This window comes from Gallinula chloropus (assembly GCF_964237585.1).
Source record: "Gallinula chloropus genome assembly, chromosome: 18".
Lineage (NCBI taxonomy): Eukaryota > Metazoa > Chordata > Aves > Gruiformes > Rallidae > Gallinula > Gallinula chloropus.
In genome coordinates, this window is record NC_140103.1 from 12,978,739 (window position 1) to 12,990,114 (window position 11,376).

At 49.2% G+C, this 11,376-nt stretch overlaps 1 pseudogene across 1 annotated transcript; it reads left to right on the forward strand.

Moving 5' to 3' along the window:
• Positions 1-1,737: 1,737 nt before the first annotated feature.
• Positions 1,738-2,641, forward strand: LOC311198761 (olfactory receptor 14I1-like; annotated as a pseudogene). Its single transcript has one exon. The product of its transcript is annotated as an olfactory receptor 14I1-like (transcript).
• The last annotated feature ends 8,735 nt before the right edge of the window (positions 2,642-11,376 follow it).

Genomic DNA, 11,376 nt, shown 5'->3' on the forward strand with positions numbered 1-11,376 from the left:
GGATGCTGAGAGCTCACTGGAGAGAAATCTCCACATCACTCTGCCTGGTATGTCTGTGGGTGCAGGGCAATGCAGGTTCTGTTCCTGGAGGGATCTATGAGACATAGGACAGTGTGTAGGGTCTGTCAGGAGGACAGGTTCTCTCTAGGACCAGAAAGTGCTGCCTGGAAGGGATGCCCTTCTGCCCCCATCAGAGGGACAGGGCAGGACAGCTGTCTTCTTCTGGGCATGGCTGCAGAGGTGGGAAGCAGCATGTGCACCCAGGTTTGCACAGGGCTCTCTTTGAGACAAGGGTCCATGTTCCCTGGGGGTCTGTGTGCTGCTGCCAGGGACTCTGCTGCTGCCAGGGTCAGATCTCAGCCTGCCTGGTGAGTTTGCATCGTTGCCTCACCGTGGGTGGAATGTGTGACCCATGGAAGGACAGTGTAGGGTCCTTCTGCTGTAACAAAGGGTGCTGCTCAGCCCCAAATTGCTCCCAGCTCCAGCAGATCCACGTTAACTTCCAGGGACTTTTCAAGAACACCAAGGATGCATTTTCTACTCCAGGGAAATGGGGAATTTGCTTTGAATTTTCTGCTCTTGTAGACTGGGTGGTGAGTGAGAGCTGAGCTTTTCTTGATAACTTTGAGGGCAGTGCAAACTCATTGGTCATTAGGACTTGTCAGGGCATCTCCTGAGCCCTTCACACACAGAACTTCCCTCGGGCAGTGCCCTGATGCCAGGAGGGGTCTGCAGAGCTGAGCTGAGCACAGGACAGGTTGGATGAGGTCTGTGAGCACAGAGCAGAAGATGACATGGGCAAAGGGAAGCAGCTTCAGTGACAGCTCCAGGCAGCAGAGACATTGTCAGGGAAGGAGAAGGAGCTGTTCCCAGAAATGCCATGGCAGTTGGTACCTCCCTGACATCCTCAGCAGTGCAAAGAGAGACCCCCTAGTTTCTGCCACCCAGCACAGACGCTGCACCCAACAGTCCAGGGTTTCAGACTGAGTCTTCTCCTTGGCAGCCCAACCAATGTTGAGGACAAATCCCTGGCTGCCTGTTTGTCCATCCCTGTCCTTCCAGGCTTGGCTGGAGAATTTCTCCCTCTTTCCCATCCTGCCCTTGCTGCCTTTGTCCCCCCATTAGCTGGGGTTCTGGGCATGTCAGTTGGTGGGGCTGGCACTGAGCTGACCCTCTCTTCAGGACCCCCATCTGTAGGACGGAGGTATGGATTCCTCAGCTATTTGTGGGGTCCAGTTTCTTCTATGGGGAACGCCAGGGGATGATCTCAGAGGATCCAGCACAGGGCAGCTGAGAGCAGGGCTGATGGACAGAGCAGCTCTCCCCACTCTGCACTCAGGGGAAGGTTTCACTGGCACTGCAGCAGCAATGTCAGGCAGTTCTGACAGAAGAAACACTCCTCAGGTACAAGTAGAAGAAAACCAAAGCTCCAAAGCTCTGCTCTGCCCTCGGGTGAAACTGGAGTGACAGTGCTGAAAAGCTCATTCCTATCCACAGAGGATTTAGTCTGAGATCACACCATCCTTCTATTTACTGACTGCTGCCAGGCAGGAATGAGTTCTCGAGAACCACAGCTGACCCTCCTCCCAGCAGTGGCATGCTCTAGCCAGCACAAAACAGAGCTCACAAAAGGGACATAGAAAATTCTTCCAAAATACAGTTTTTCCTCAGAGAAGAGTTCCCTAAATTCTCACTGCCTTTTCCTATTTGCACAGGTCCACATGCCAGAAGAAACATATGTCCAACAGCAGCTCCATCAGCCAGTTCCTCCTCCTGCCCTTTGCACACACACGGGAGCTGCAGCTCCTGCACTTCTGCCTCTTCCTGGGCATCTACCTGGCTGCTCTCCTGGGCAATGGCCTCATCATCATCACCATAGCCTGTGACCACCACCTCCACACCCCCATGTACTTCTTCCTCCTTAACCTCTCTGTACTTGACTTTAGCTGCATCTCCACCACTGTTCCAAAATCCATGGCCAATTCCTTGTGGGACACAAGGGCCATTTCCTACACAGGATGTGTGGCTCAACTCTTTTTCTTTGTATTTTTTATCTCCACAGAGTTCTGTCTTCTCACTGTCATGGCCTATGACCGCTACATTGCCATCTGCCACCCCCTGCACTACGGGACCCTCCTGGGCAGCAGAGCTTGTGTCCACATGGCAGCAGCTGCCTGGGGCAGTGGGTTTTTCAATTCTGTGCTGCACATGCCTCTGCCATGGCAATGCTGTTGACCAGTTCTTCTGTGAAATCCCCCAGATCCTCAAGCTCTCCTGCTCAGATGCCTACCTCAGGGAAACTGGACTCATTGTGGTCAGTATCTGCTTATTTTTTGGTTGTTTTGTGTTCATTGTGGTGTCCTATGTGCAGATCTTCAGGGCTGTGCTGAGGATCCCCTCGCAGCAGGGACGGCACAAAGCCTTTTCCACCTGCATTCCTCACCTGGCCGTGGTGTCCCTGTTTGTCAGCACTGCCGTGTTTGCCTACCTGAAGCCACCCTCCTTCTCCTCATTATTTCTGGACCTGCTAGTGGCATTTCTTTACTCCGTGTTTCCACCAGCAGTGAACCCCCTCATCTACAGCATGAGGAACCAGGAGCTCAAGGATGCTGTGTGGAAACTGATGACTGGATATTTCTAAAAATAAACTGCTCATATCACAGATCATGTAACTGACATCACAACCACTCCCTATTTAGAAAGATTTTATAGCTGGGGGAGGGGAAGGATTTGGTTTCTTTTTTTGCCTTCGAGTCTGTCTAAGCCATAATATCATGATCCATGTTCGTTTCATTCCTAATGAAGTATCTCCCGGTCTTGTGTGACCCAGACACTGTGCTCTCTTTGCATCATGTCTGCTTTCAAATGCCATTTTTCCCTTCTTTTTTATTTTTTCCTTATATTTAGAAATAAATTACAAGCACATTTTCATCAGCTGAATCACTCGACTACTTTTTTGGAATGGCAATGCTTTCCCACTGTGACAGAAGGGGAATTTCCAGGATTGGTACCCATGGCAGCAGAAGAAATACTCACCTTCCCCTTTACCTGCATTACCGCTCGTCTGTGTCTTTCATCTCCCTCATCAGTCAGGTGTTTCCACCTCTCCTGATGATTTGGCCATGCCTAAGGACATCCTTTTCCGCAGACTAGATGGACGTTTGCACTCCACTTTGATCACTGGTTTTCACCTCCACCTGCTCTCTGGACATTCAGATGCCACTCAAGTATCCGGTTTCTGCTTTGAGCTTCAGAGAGTTGGAAAATGTCCCATCTTTCAGAATTACAATAAACTGTTCTGTCAGAAGTTCAGTGTGCTGATTAGTGACCTTTCTATGTATCTGATCAAAACTCTTCTGGGAGAGAATCTCCTCTGAAAGCTGACCCCCTTCACACGCTGCTTGGCTGTAGCAGGCATCTGAGGAGAGAGATTTCATGGTTATTAAACTGTGTCATGTTTAACTGTTAAACTATTTAAATGGCTAAACTGTTTAAACCCAAGTAAAATCCAAGTAGTTGTGGAAGTCTTGAGTTCTTTCATTAAAATTACTTGAAGAGACATGCTTGTAATGGCTTTCTAGATGCTAATGAGCCCCATGGTACATTTTCTTCTGAGTCCACAGACCTCAGCTACCAAGAGGAGAGTGATGAAACCTCTCAAGAAGTTAAGTCAGGAGTAATGCCCAAAGCACCTTGAAGTATTTGCAGGCTCCCCATGGGCTTGTTAGACCAGACAACTGGAGGCCATGAGGACAAACACAGGCAAAGCACAGGCAGCTCTGATGCTGAGGACACCCTGGCTTGGTCTGATGAAGCAGAAATGCCAAGTGCTGACCCCCAGCTCCTGGGGGGTCACCCTCCTTAGGTGTGTGATGCCAAGGGAAGGACAGGGCTATGACACATGTGGCCTCCCCTGGGGTGGGTGCAAGGAGGAAATGATGCTCCATGCCTGTGAGGACAATATGGCTCCTCTGAAGCCTTTGTGTCAGGGACATCAGCCATAAACAAAGGGGCAAAGACCTCGTTTCTATCAGGGCATTTCAAACTGGCCAGCACCCTTGGCAGTCTTCACCACAGCCCATCCCACCCTGACCCACACCTGTGCCTGTTTCCCTGCAGGCTGTAGGAACCCAATGCACTTCCCCACCTCATTCTCAGCCCACCATGTCCCTGCCTGTACTGCTGTCTCTCCCTCCTCACCAGCTGTTCTCACAAACACAAAGCCACCAGCTCAGCCAGGCTTCCTCCAAGGGATTTCTTGCACCACAGCGCTACCAGAATGCCAGAATGACATTTCTTCATCCTCATGTCCACTCTCTGACCTCCAAAGCTGTGGCTTCACGTGGACTTCCTTTCTTATACTATTTCTATGTAGCACAAAGTTTGCTTCCGTCAGCTCTCCACCGGCCCCTACAAAGAAAATTAACTTCATCTTGGCTGAAACCAGGACACCTTTGCAGACAACAAGTGCAACACAACGGTGGGCTCACTCCTGCAGTCATACAGTATGGATAATCCTGTTGGTCAGTTATGGTCAGCTGGGCCTGTTCTGTCCCCTTGCAGGTACTTGTGCACTCCCAGCTGACTCATTTCTGGAGCAGAATTACAAAAAAGCCCTTGATGCTGTGCAAGCCCTGCTCAGCAAGGAACTAACAGGTTTAGTTAGACTTTATGCTTACAAATCCCAACCATAGAACTCTGGGGGCTGCCAGCACGAGAATTCATTCCAGTCCAGCCAAAATATGGTCAGGAGGAGAAGATCTCTCCTGGTTTAAAATATTCTTCATATTCCTGTTCATCAAATTCCCAGAGTTTGTCAAGGTCTGTTTGAAGTGAAGTGCCATTTTCTTAACAGTACACATCTCCTTGCAGATGGCTCTTCAAAGTTGTGGTGCATTAAAATAAATGACAGCAAGAGGTGTCAAAGAACCTGGGACTCTATTGCTGGATGTTTAGCATCTTCAAATGTTGATTATGGTAGAGCCTGAAAATGTCATCAGGCATTGCTAGGACCATTCCCATGGCTGGGAATGCCCTGAGCTCCAAGCTTTACGGTGCTTCTAGTGTGGTAACTGGGGAGGTTTCAGGCCAGGAACATCTTTCAGCCCTCCCACCTTTTGTTTGGGAAATACTGCTGGACCATTAGCATGCTTGTAGGTGGACACTGGTAGATCCCAAAAATGACGTCAGGCAGTGCTAGGACAGTTCCCTTGGAAAGGACAGTCCTGACCCACAAGGTTACTGGGGCTTCTTGTCTGCTCCCTGAGGTGATTTCAGGCCAGGAACTGCTTTCATCCCTCACACTTTTTCTTTGTGTGCTATTACTCTACATTTTGCATGTTCAAAGTTGGACACTGGTAGAGTCTGAAAATGACATCAGGTACTGTTAGGATCGACCCTTGGAAAGGAAAGCCCTGAGGCCTAAAGTTACTGGGACTTCCAGTGTGCTACCTGGGGAGGTTTCAGGGCAGGAACATCTGTCATCCCTCCCACCTTTTGCTTGGAATGTACTGCTCTATGGTTAACAGACTGAAAGGTGGATGCTGGTATAGCCAGAAAGTATAGCACCATATTACTCCCAGAAATCTCCCCTTTCCTGCCCCAGTTCCCCCAATTTCCACCCCCAGAACCCTCCTTCTAAATCCCCACATCCCCTCCCAGCACCCGTGGTCGCCCACCCACCCACACCTTAAACCCTACCTCAGCCCACCCTTAACCCTCTGTGGTGGTTTGGCCCTGGCTAAAGGCCAAATGCCCACCAAGCTGCTCTGTCACTCCCCTTTTCAGTCAAAAAGGGGAGAAAATATATATCAGGAGGCTTAAGACTTGTCTCATTGTGAGCCCACTTTAACCACGTAACTCGGAAGAAGAATGATTTCCAATGGGGCCCTGAGCAGCAACAAGCCTTTGAGCAGATCAAACGTGAGATAGTCCATGCAGTAGCCCTTGGGCCTGTCCGGACAGGGACAGATGTTAAAAATGTGCTTTACACTGCAGCCGGGGAGAATGGCCCTACCTGGAGTCTCTGGCAGAAAGCACAAGGGGAGACTCGAGGTCGACCGCTGGGGTTTTGGAGTCGGGCCTACAAAGGCTCTGAGGCCAATTATACTCCAACAGAAAAGGAGATACTGGCCACCTATGAAAGGGTTCGAGCCGCTTCAGAAGTGATTGGAACTGAAGCCCAGCTCCTCCTGGCACCCCGACTGCCGGTGCTGTGCTGGATGTTCAAAGGGAAGGTCCCTTCTACACACCATGCCACTGATGCTACGTGGAGCAAGTGGGTTGCACTGATTACTCAGCGGGCTTGAATAGGAAACCCTAATCACCCAGGAATTGTGGAACTGATCACAGATTGGCCAGAAGGCAAAGATTTTGGGATGTCACCAGAGGATGAGGAGGTAACACGGGCTGAAGAAGCCCCACCTTACAACAAACTGCCAGAGAATGAGAAGAAATATGCCCTGTTCACTGATGGGCCCTGTCGCCTTGTGGGAAAGCATCGAAGATGGAAAGCTGCTGTATGGAGTCCTACAAGACAAGTAGCAGAAGCCTCTGAAGAAAAAGGTGAATTAAGCCAGTTCGCTGAGGTGAAGGCCATCCAGTTAGCCCTGGACATTGCTGAGAGAGAAAAGTGGCCAACGCTCTACCTTTATACTGATTCATGGATGGTAGCCAATGCCCTGTGGGGTTGGTTGCAGCAGTGGAAAAAGAACAACTGGCAGTGTAGAGGCAAACCCATATGGGCTGCTGACTTATGGCAAGATATTGCTGCCCGGTTAGAGAAGCTTGTTGTAAAGGTACGTCATGTTGATGCCCATGTACCTAAGAGTCGGGCCATGGAGGAACATCAAAGCAAACATCAGGTAGATAAGGCTGCTAGGATTGAAGTGGCTCAGGTAGATCTAGACTGGCAATGTAAGGGTGAATTATTCCTAGCTCGATGGGCTCATGATTCCTCAGGTCATCAAGGGAGAGATGCAACATATAGATGAGCTCGAGATCGAGGGGTGGACTTAACCATGGATGCTATTGCACAAGTTATCCATGAGTGTGAGACGTGTGCCGCAATCAAGCAAGCGAAGCGGTTGAAGCCCCTTTGGTATGGAGGCCGGTGGATGAAATATAAATATGGGGAGGCCTGGCAGATTGATTACATCACCCTCCCACGAACCCGCCATGGCAAACGTTACGTGTTTACGATGGTGGAGGCAACCACCAGCTGGCTAGAAACATATCCTGTACCCCATGCCACTGCCCGGAATACAATCCTGGGTCTTGAAAGGCAAGTCCTATGGTGACACGGCACCCCAGAATGAATCGAGTCAGACAACGGGACTCATTTCTGAAATGCTCTCATAGACACCTGGGCCAAAGAGCATGGCATTGAGTGGGTGTACCACATTCCTTACCATGCACCAGCCTCTGGGAAAATTGAACGATATAATGGGCTCTTAAAGACTACCCTGAAAGCAATGGGTGGTGGAACATTCAAACACTGGGATACACATTTAGCAAAAGCCACGTGGTTAGTTAACACTAGGGGATCCACCAATCGAGCTGGTCCTGCCCAGTCAAAATTTCCACGCACTGTAGAAGGAGTCCCAGTGGTGCATATGAAGAGTATATTAGGGAAGATGGTTTGGGTCATCCCTGCTTCAGGCAAAGGTAAACCCATGTCTGGGAATGGTTTTGCTCAAGAACCTGGTTGTACTTGGTGGGTAATGCAGAGTGATGGAGAAGTTCGATGTGTACCTCAAAGGGATTTGATTTTAGGTGAGAATAGCCAATATAATTAATAAGGTAGAAATTGTATTATAGTAATTGCAAAATAAACCATTACTGTACATTCATTATTGCTATAATTGCTGTATGTTGTTGTATGTTGTACCAATGGAGTTACAGCTTGAGTCATACAAGTCAATGAAGGAAGAGTGCCACGATGACGGGACCAAGACCTGGTGTTCCAAGAATATTTTTCCTCCTTCCCTTTGAAAATGAACATCTTTGATTCACAGACTATGAACATGGACCATGTCAGGTGTATCGGTCGAGAGCCCGAGATGCAGCATGTAACGATCCAATGGCGCATACTGACACCATGAGAGACTGTTACGACGAATGGAGCCTGAAAATCATCACGGACTAAATGTTCATTCACTCAACAAATGCAGAGGAATGGTCCAGAGACTAAGGGAATAATACCTGTATGCACATGTGTGCGTACACATGTGTACATACATATATGTGTGTCTGAAACAAGACACTGGTTGTTCCCAAAATAAATGGTTGGATCTGGTCATGATGTAAATGGTATGGAATAAGGGGTGGATAATGTCCTGGTTTTTGTCAGGATGGAGTTAACTTCACTTGTAGCAGTGGATGGAATGCTGTGTTTGGGAGTTAAAATGGGAGTAGTGCTGATAACACCCTGGTGTTTCTAGTTGCTGTCAGACAGTCAAGGACTTTCTCAGCTCTTCATGAGAAAGGAGGGGTGAAGCCAGGACAGGTGACCAATCTGGCCAAAGAGAGTATTCCACGCCAGTTACGTCCTGCCCAGGATATCGGGGGCTGACGGGAGGAAGGCCGAGGGCGGCTCCGGGACGCGCGGTTCTTGGGGGACGGTCGGGTTCTGGGACGGCTCTGGGTGGCACGGCCTGAGCTGTGTGGGTCAGTGAGAAACTGCATTGTGTATCAACAGCTTGATATATTTTTGCTCTAAAGTCCTGTTAGCATTGTTATATTGTATCTTTCTGTTATCTTAGTAAACTATCCTTATCCCAACCCACGGGCCTCTTAATTTCTTGGTTTTGGGGTTATTTGCCCCTTCCTTTTCCCTTCCCTTACCACTCCCCCCCCCCCCCCCCCTTCCTTTTTGCCTGCTCTTTTCCTTTAAGGAGCAGGCAGCTGCGTGGATCTCGGTTCTCAGACGGGGTGAAACCATGGCAGTGGGTAAGGGGAATGCTGTGGATGTGGTTTACCTGGACTTCATTAATCCCTTCAACACTGTCTCCCACAGCATCCTGCTGGAGAAACTAGATGCTCGTGGATTAGATGGGTTTACTCTTTGCTAGGTTGGCAACCTAGGGTGAAGGGTTTGGAGCACATGTCCTGTGAGGAGTCGCTGAGCGAACTGGGGCTTTTTAGTCTTAAGAAAAGGAGGCCTTAAAGGGAAGACCTCATCGCTCTCTACAACTACCTGCAAGGAGAGTGTAGAGAAATGGGGGTCAGTCTGTTACCTCAGATAACAATGGAAAGGACAAGAGGGAATGGCTTGAAACTGCACCAGGTGAGATTTAGGTTAGATATAAGGAAGAATATCTTTACTGAAAGGGTAGTCAGGTATTGGAAAAGGATGCCCAGGGAAGTGGTGGAGTCACCATCCCTGGTGGTATTTGAAAGGTGTGTAGATGTTGTGCTTGAGGACATGCCGTAGAGTTGGACTAGGCACGGTGAGGCTGTGGTTGGACTCGATGATTTTAATGGTCTTTTCCAAGCAAAATGATTCTACGATTCTATGATACACTTCCAGGTACTTCCCACTGTGTCATGGTGGGGAAGCATTGCCATTTCAGACCAAGAGTCAAGTAATTCAGCGGATGAAACAAAAAAAGAAAGAAACAATTGTGCACCATTCCAGTCAGACCTGAAGGAAAAAGACCACAGCTCGTTATTGCACAGTCTCACAAGAGCAGGAGAGATTGCATTAGGAATGGGATGAACGTGCAACATGTTACTATAGCTTAGAAAAATAAAAGGAAAAAAACCAAAACCAACAACCAACAACTAAAACACCTACTAAATACAGACAGGTGCTAATGTGAATGAAAGGGCCAGTGATACACAGAAGGAAACGATCAGTCGATGTACAACTACAAACAAACATTCACAAGTTTCCACACAGCATCCTTGAGCTCCTGGTTCCTCATGCTGTAGATGAGGGGGTTCACTGCTGGTGGAAACACCGAGTAAAGAAATGACACTACCAGGTCCGGACTTCGGGAGGAGGTGGAGGGGGGCTTCGGGTTGGCAAAAATGCCAGTGCTGATAAGCAGGGAGAGCACAGCCAGGTGAGGGAGGCAGGTGGAAAAGGCTTTGTGCCGTCCCTGCTCTGAGGGGATTCTCAGCACAGCCCTGAAGATCTGCACATAGGACACCACAGTGAACACAAAACACACAAAAGCTAAACAGACACTGACCACAATGGCTGCAGTTTCCCTGAGGTAGGCATCTGAGCAGGAGAGCTTGAGGATCTGGGGGATTTCACAGAAGAACTGGTCCACAGCATTGCCATGGCAGAGGGGCAGTGAAAATGTATTGGCTGTGTGCATCACGGCATGGAGAAACCCACTGGCCCAGGCAGCTGCTGCCATGTGGACACAAGTTCTGCTGCCCAGGAGGGTCCCGTAGTGCAGGGGGTGGCAGATGGCAACGTAGCGGTCATAGGCCATAACAGTGAGAAGACAGAACTCTGTGGAGATCGAAAAGAAAAAGAAAAAGAGTTGAGCCACACATCCTGTGTAGGAAATGGCCCTTGTGTCCCATAAGGAATTGGCCATGGCATTAGGAACAGTGGTGGAGATGCAGCTGAAGTCAAGAATAGAGAGGTTGAGGAGGAAGAAGTACATGGGGATGTGGAGGTGGTGGTCACAGGCTATGGTGATGATGATGAGTCCACTGCCCAGGAGAGCAGCCAGGTAGATGCCCAGGAAGAGGCAGAAGTGCAGGAGCTGCAGCTCCCGTGTGTGTGCAAAGGGCAGGAGGAGGAACTGGCTGATGGAGCTGCAGTTGGACATCTGCTGCCATTAGTGTGGAGACTTGTCAGAGGAGGAAAAGACATAGGAAAAAGTTAGGGAACTATTTTTTGCAAAAAACCTTTTACAATATTTAGGGAATATCCTCAGATTGCCTCTCAGAATTCAGGAAGACTTTTGTCAGGTCCCTTTTGGGAGGTCTGTTTTGTGCTGGCTTGAGCGTGCCACTGCTGGGAGGAGGGTCAGCTGTGGGCTCTGGAGTACTCAGTCCTGCCTGCCAGCAGTCAGTAAATAGAAGGATGGTGTGATCTCAGACTAAATCCCCTGTGGTTAGGAATGAGCTTTTCAGCACTGTCACTCCAGTTTGACTTGTGGCCAAAGCAGAGCTTTGGAGCTTTGGTTTTCTCCTGACTCTACCCGAGGAGTGTTTCTTCTGTCAGAACTGCCTGAAATTGCTGCTGCAGTGCCAGTGAAACCTTCCCCTGAGGGCAGAGTGGGGAGAGCTGTTCTGTCCATCAGCCCTGGTCTCAGCTGCCCGGTGCTGGATGCTCTGTTATAACTCCCTGGTGTTCCCCATAGATGAAACTGGACCCCACAGAGAGCTGAGGAATCCAGTCTCCTAGCT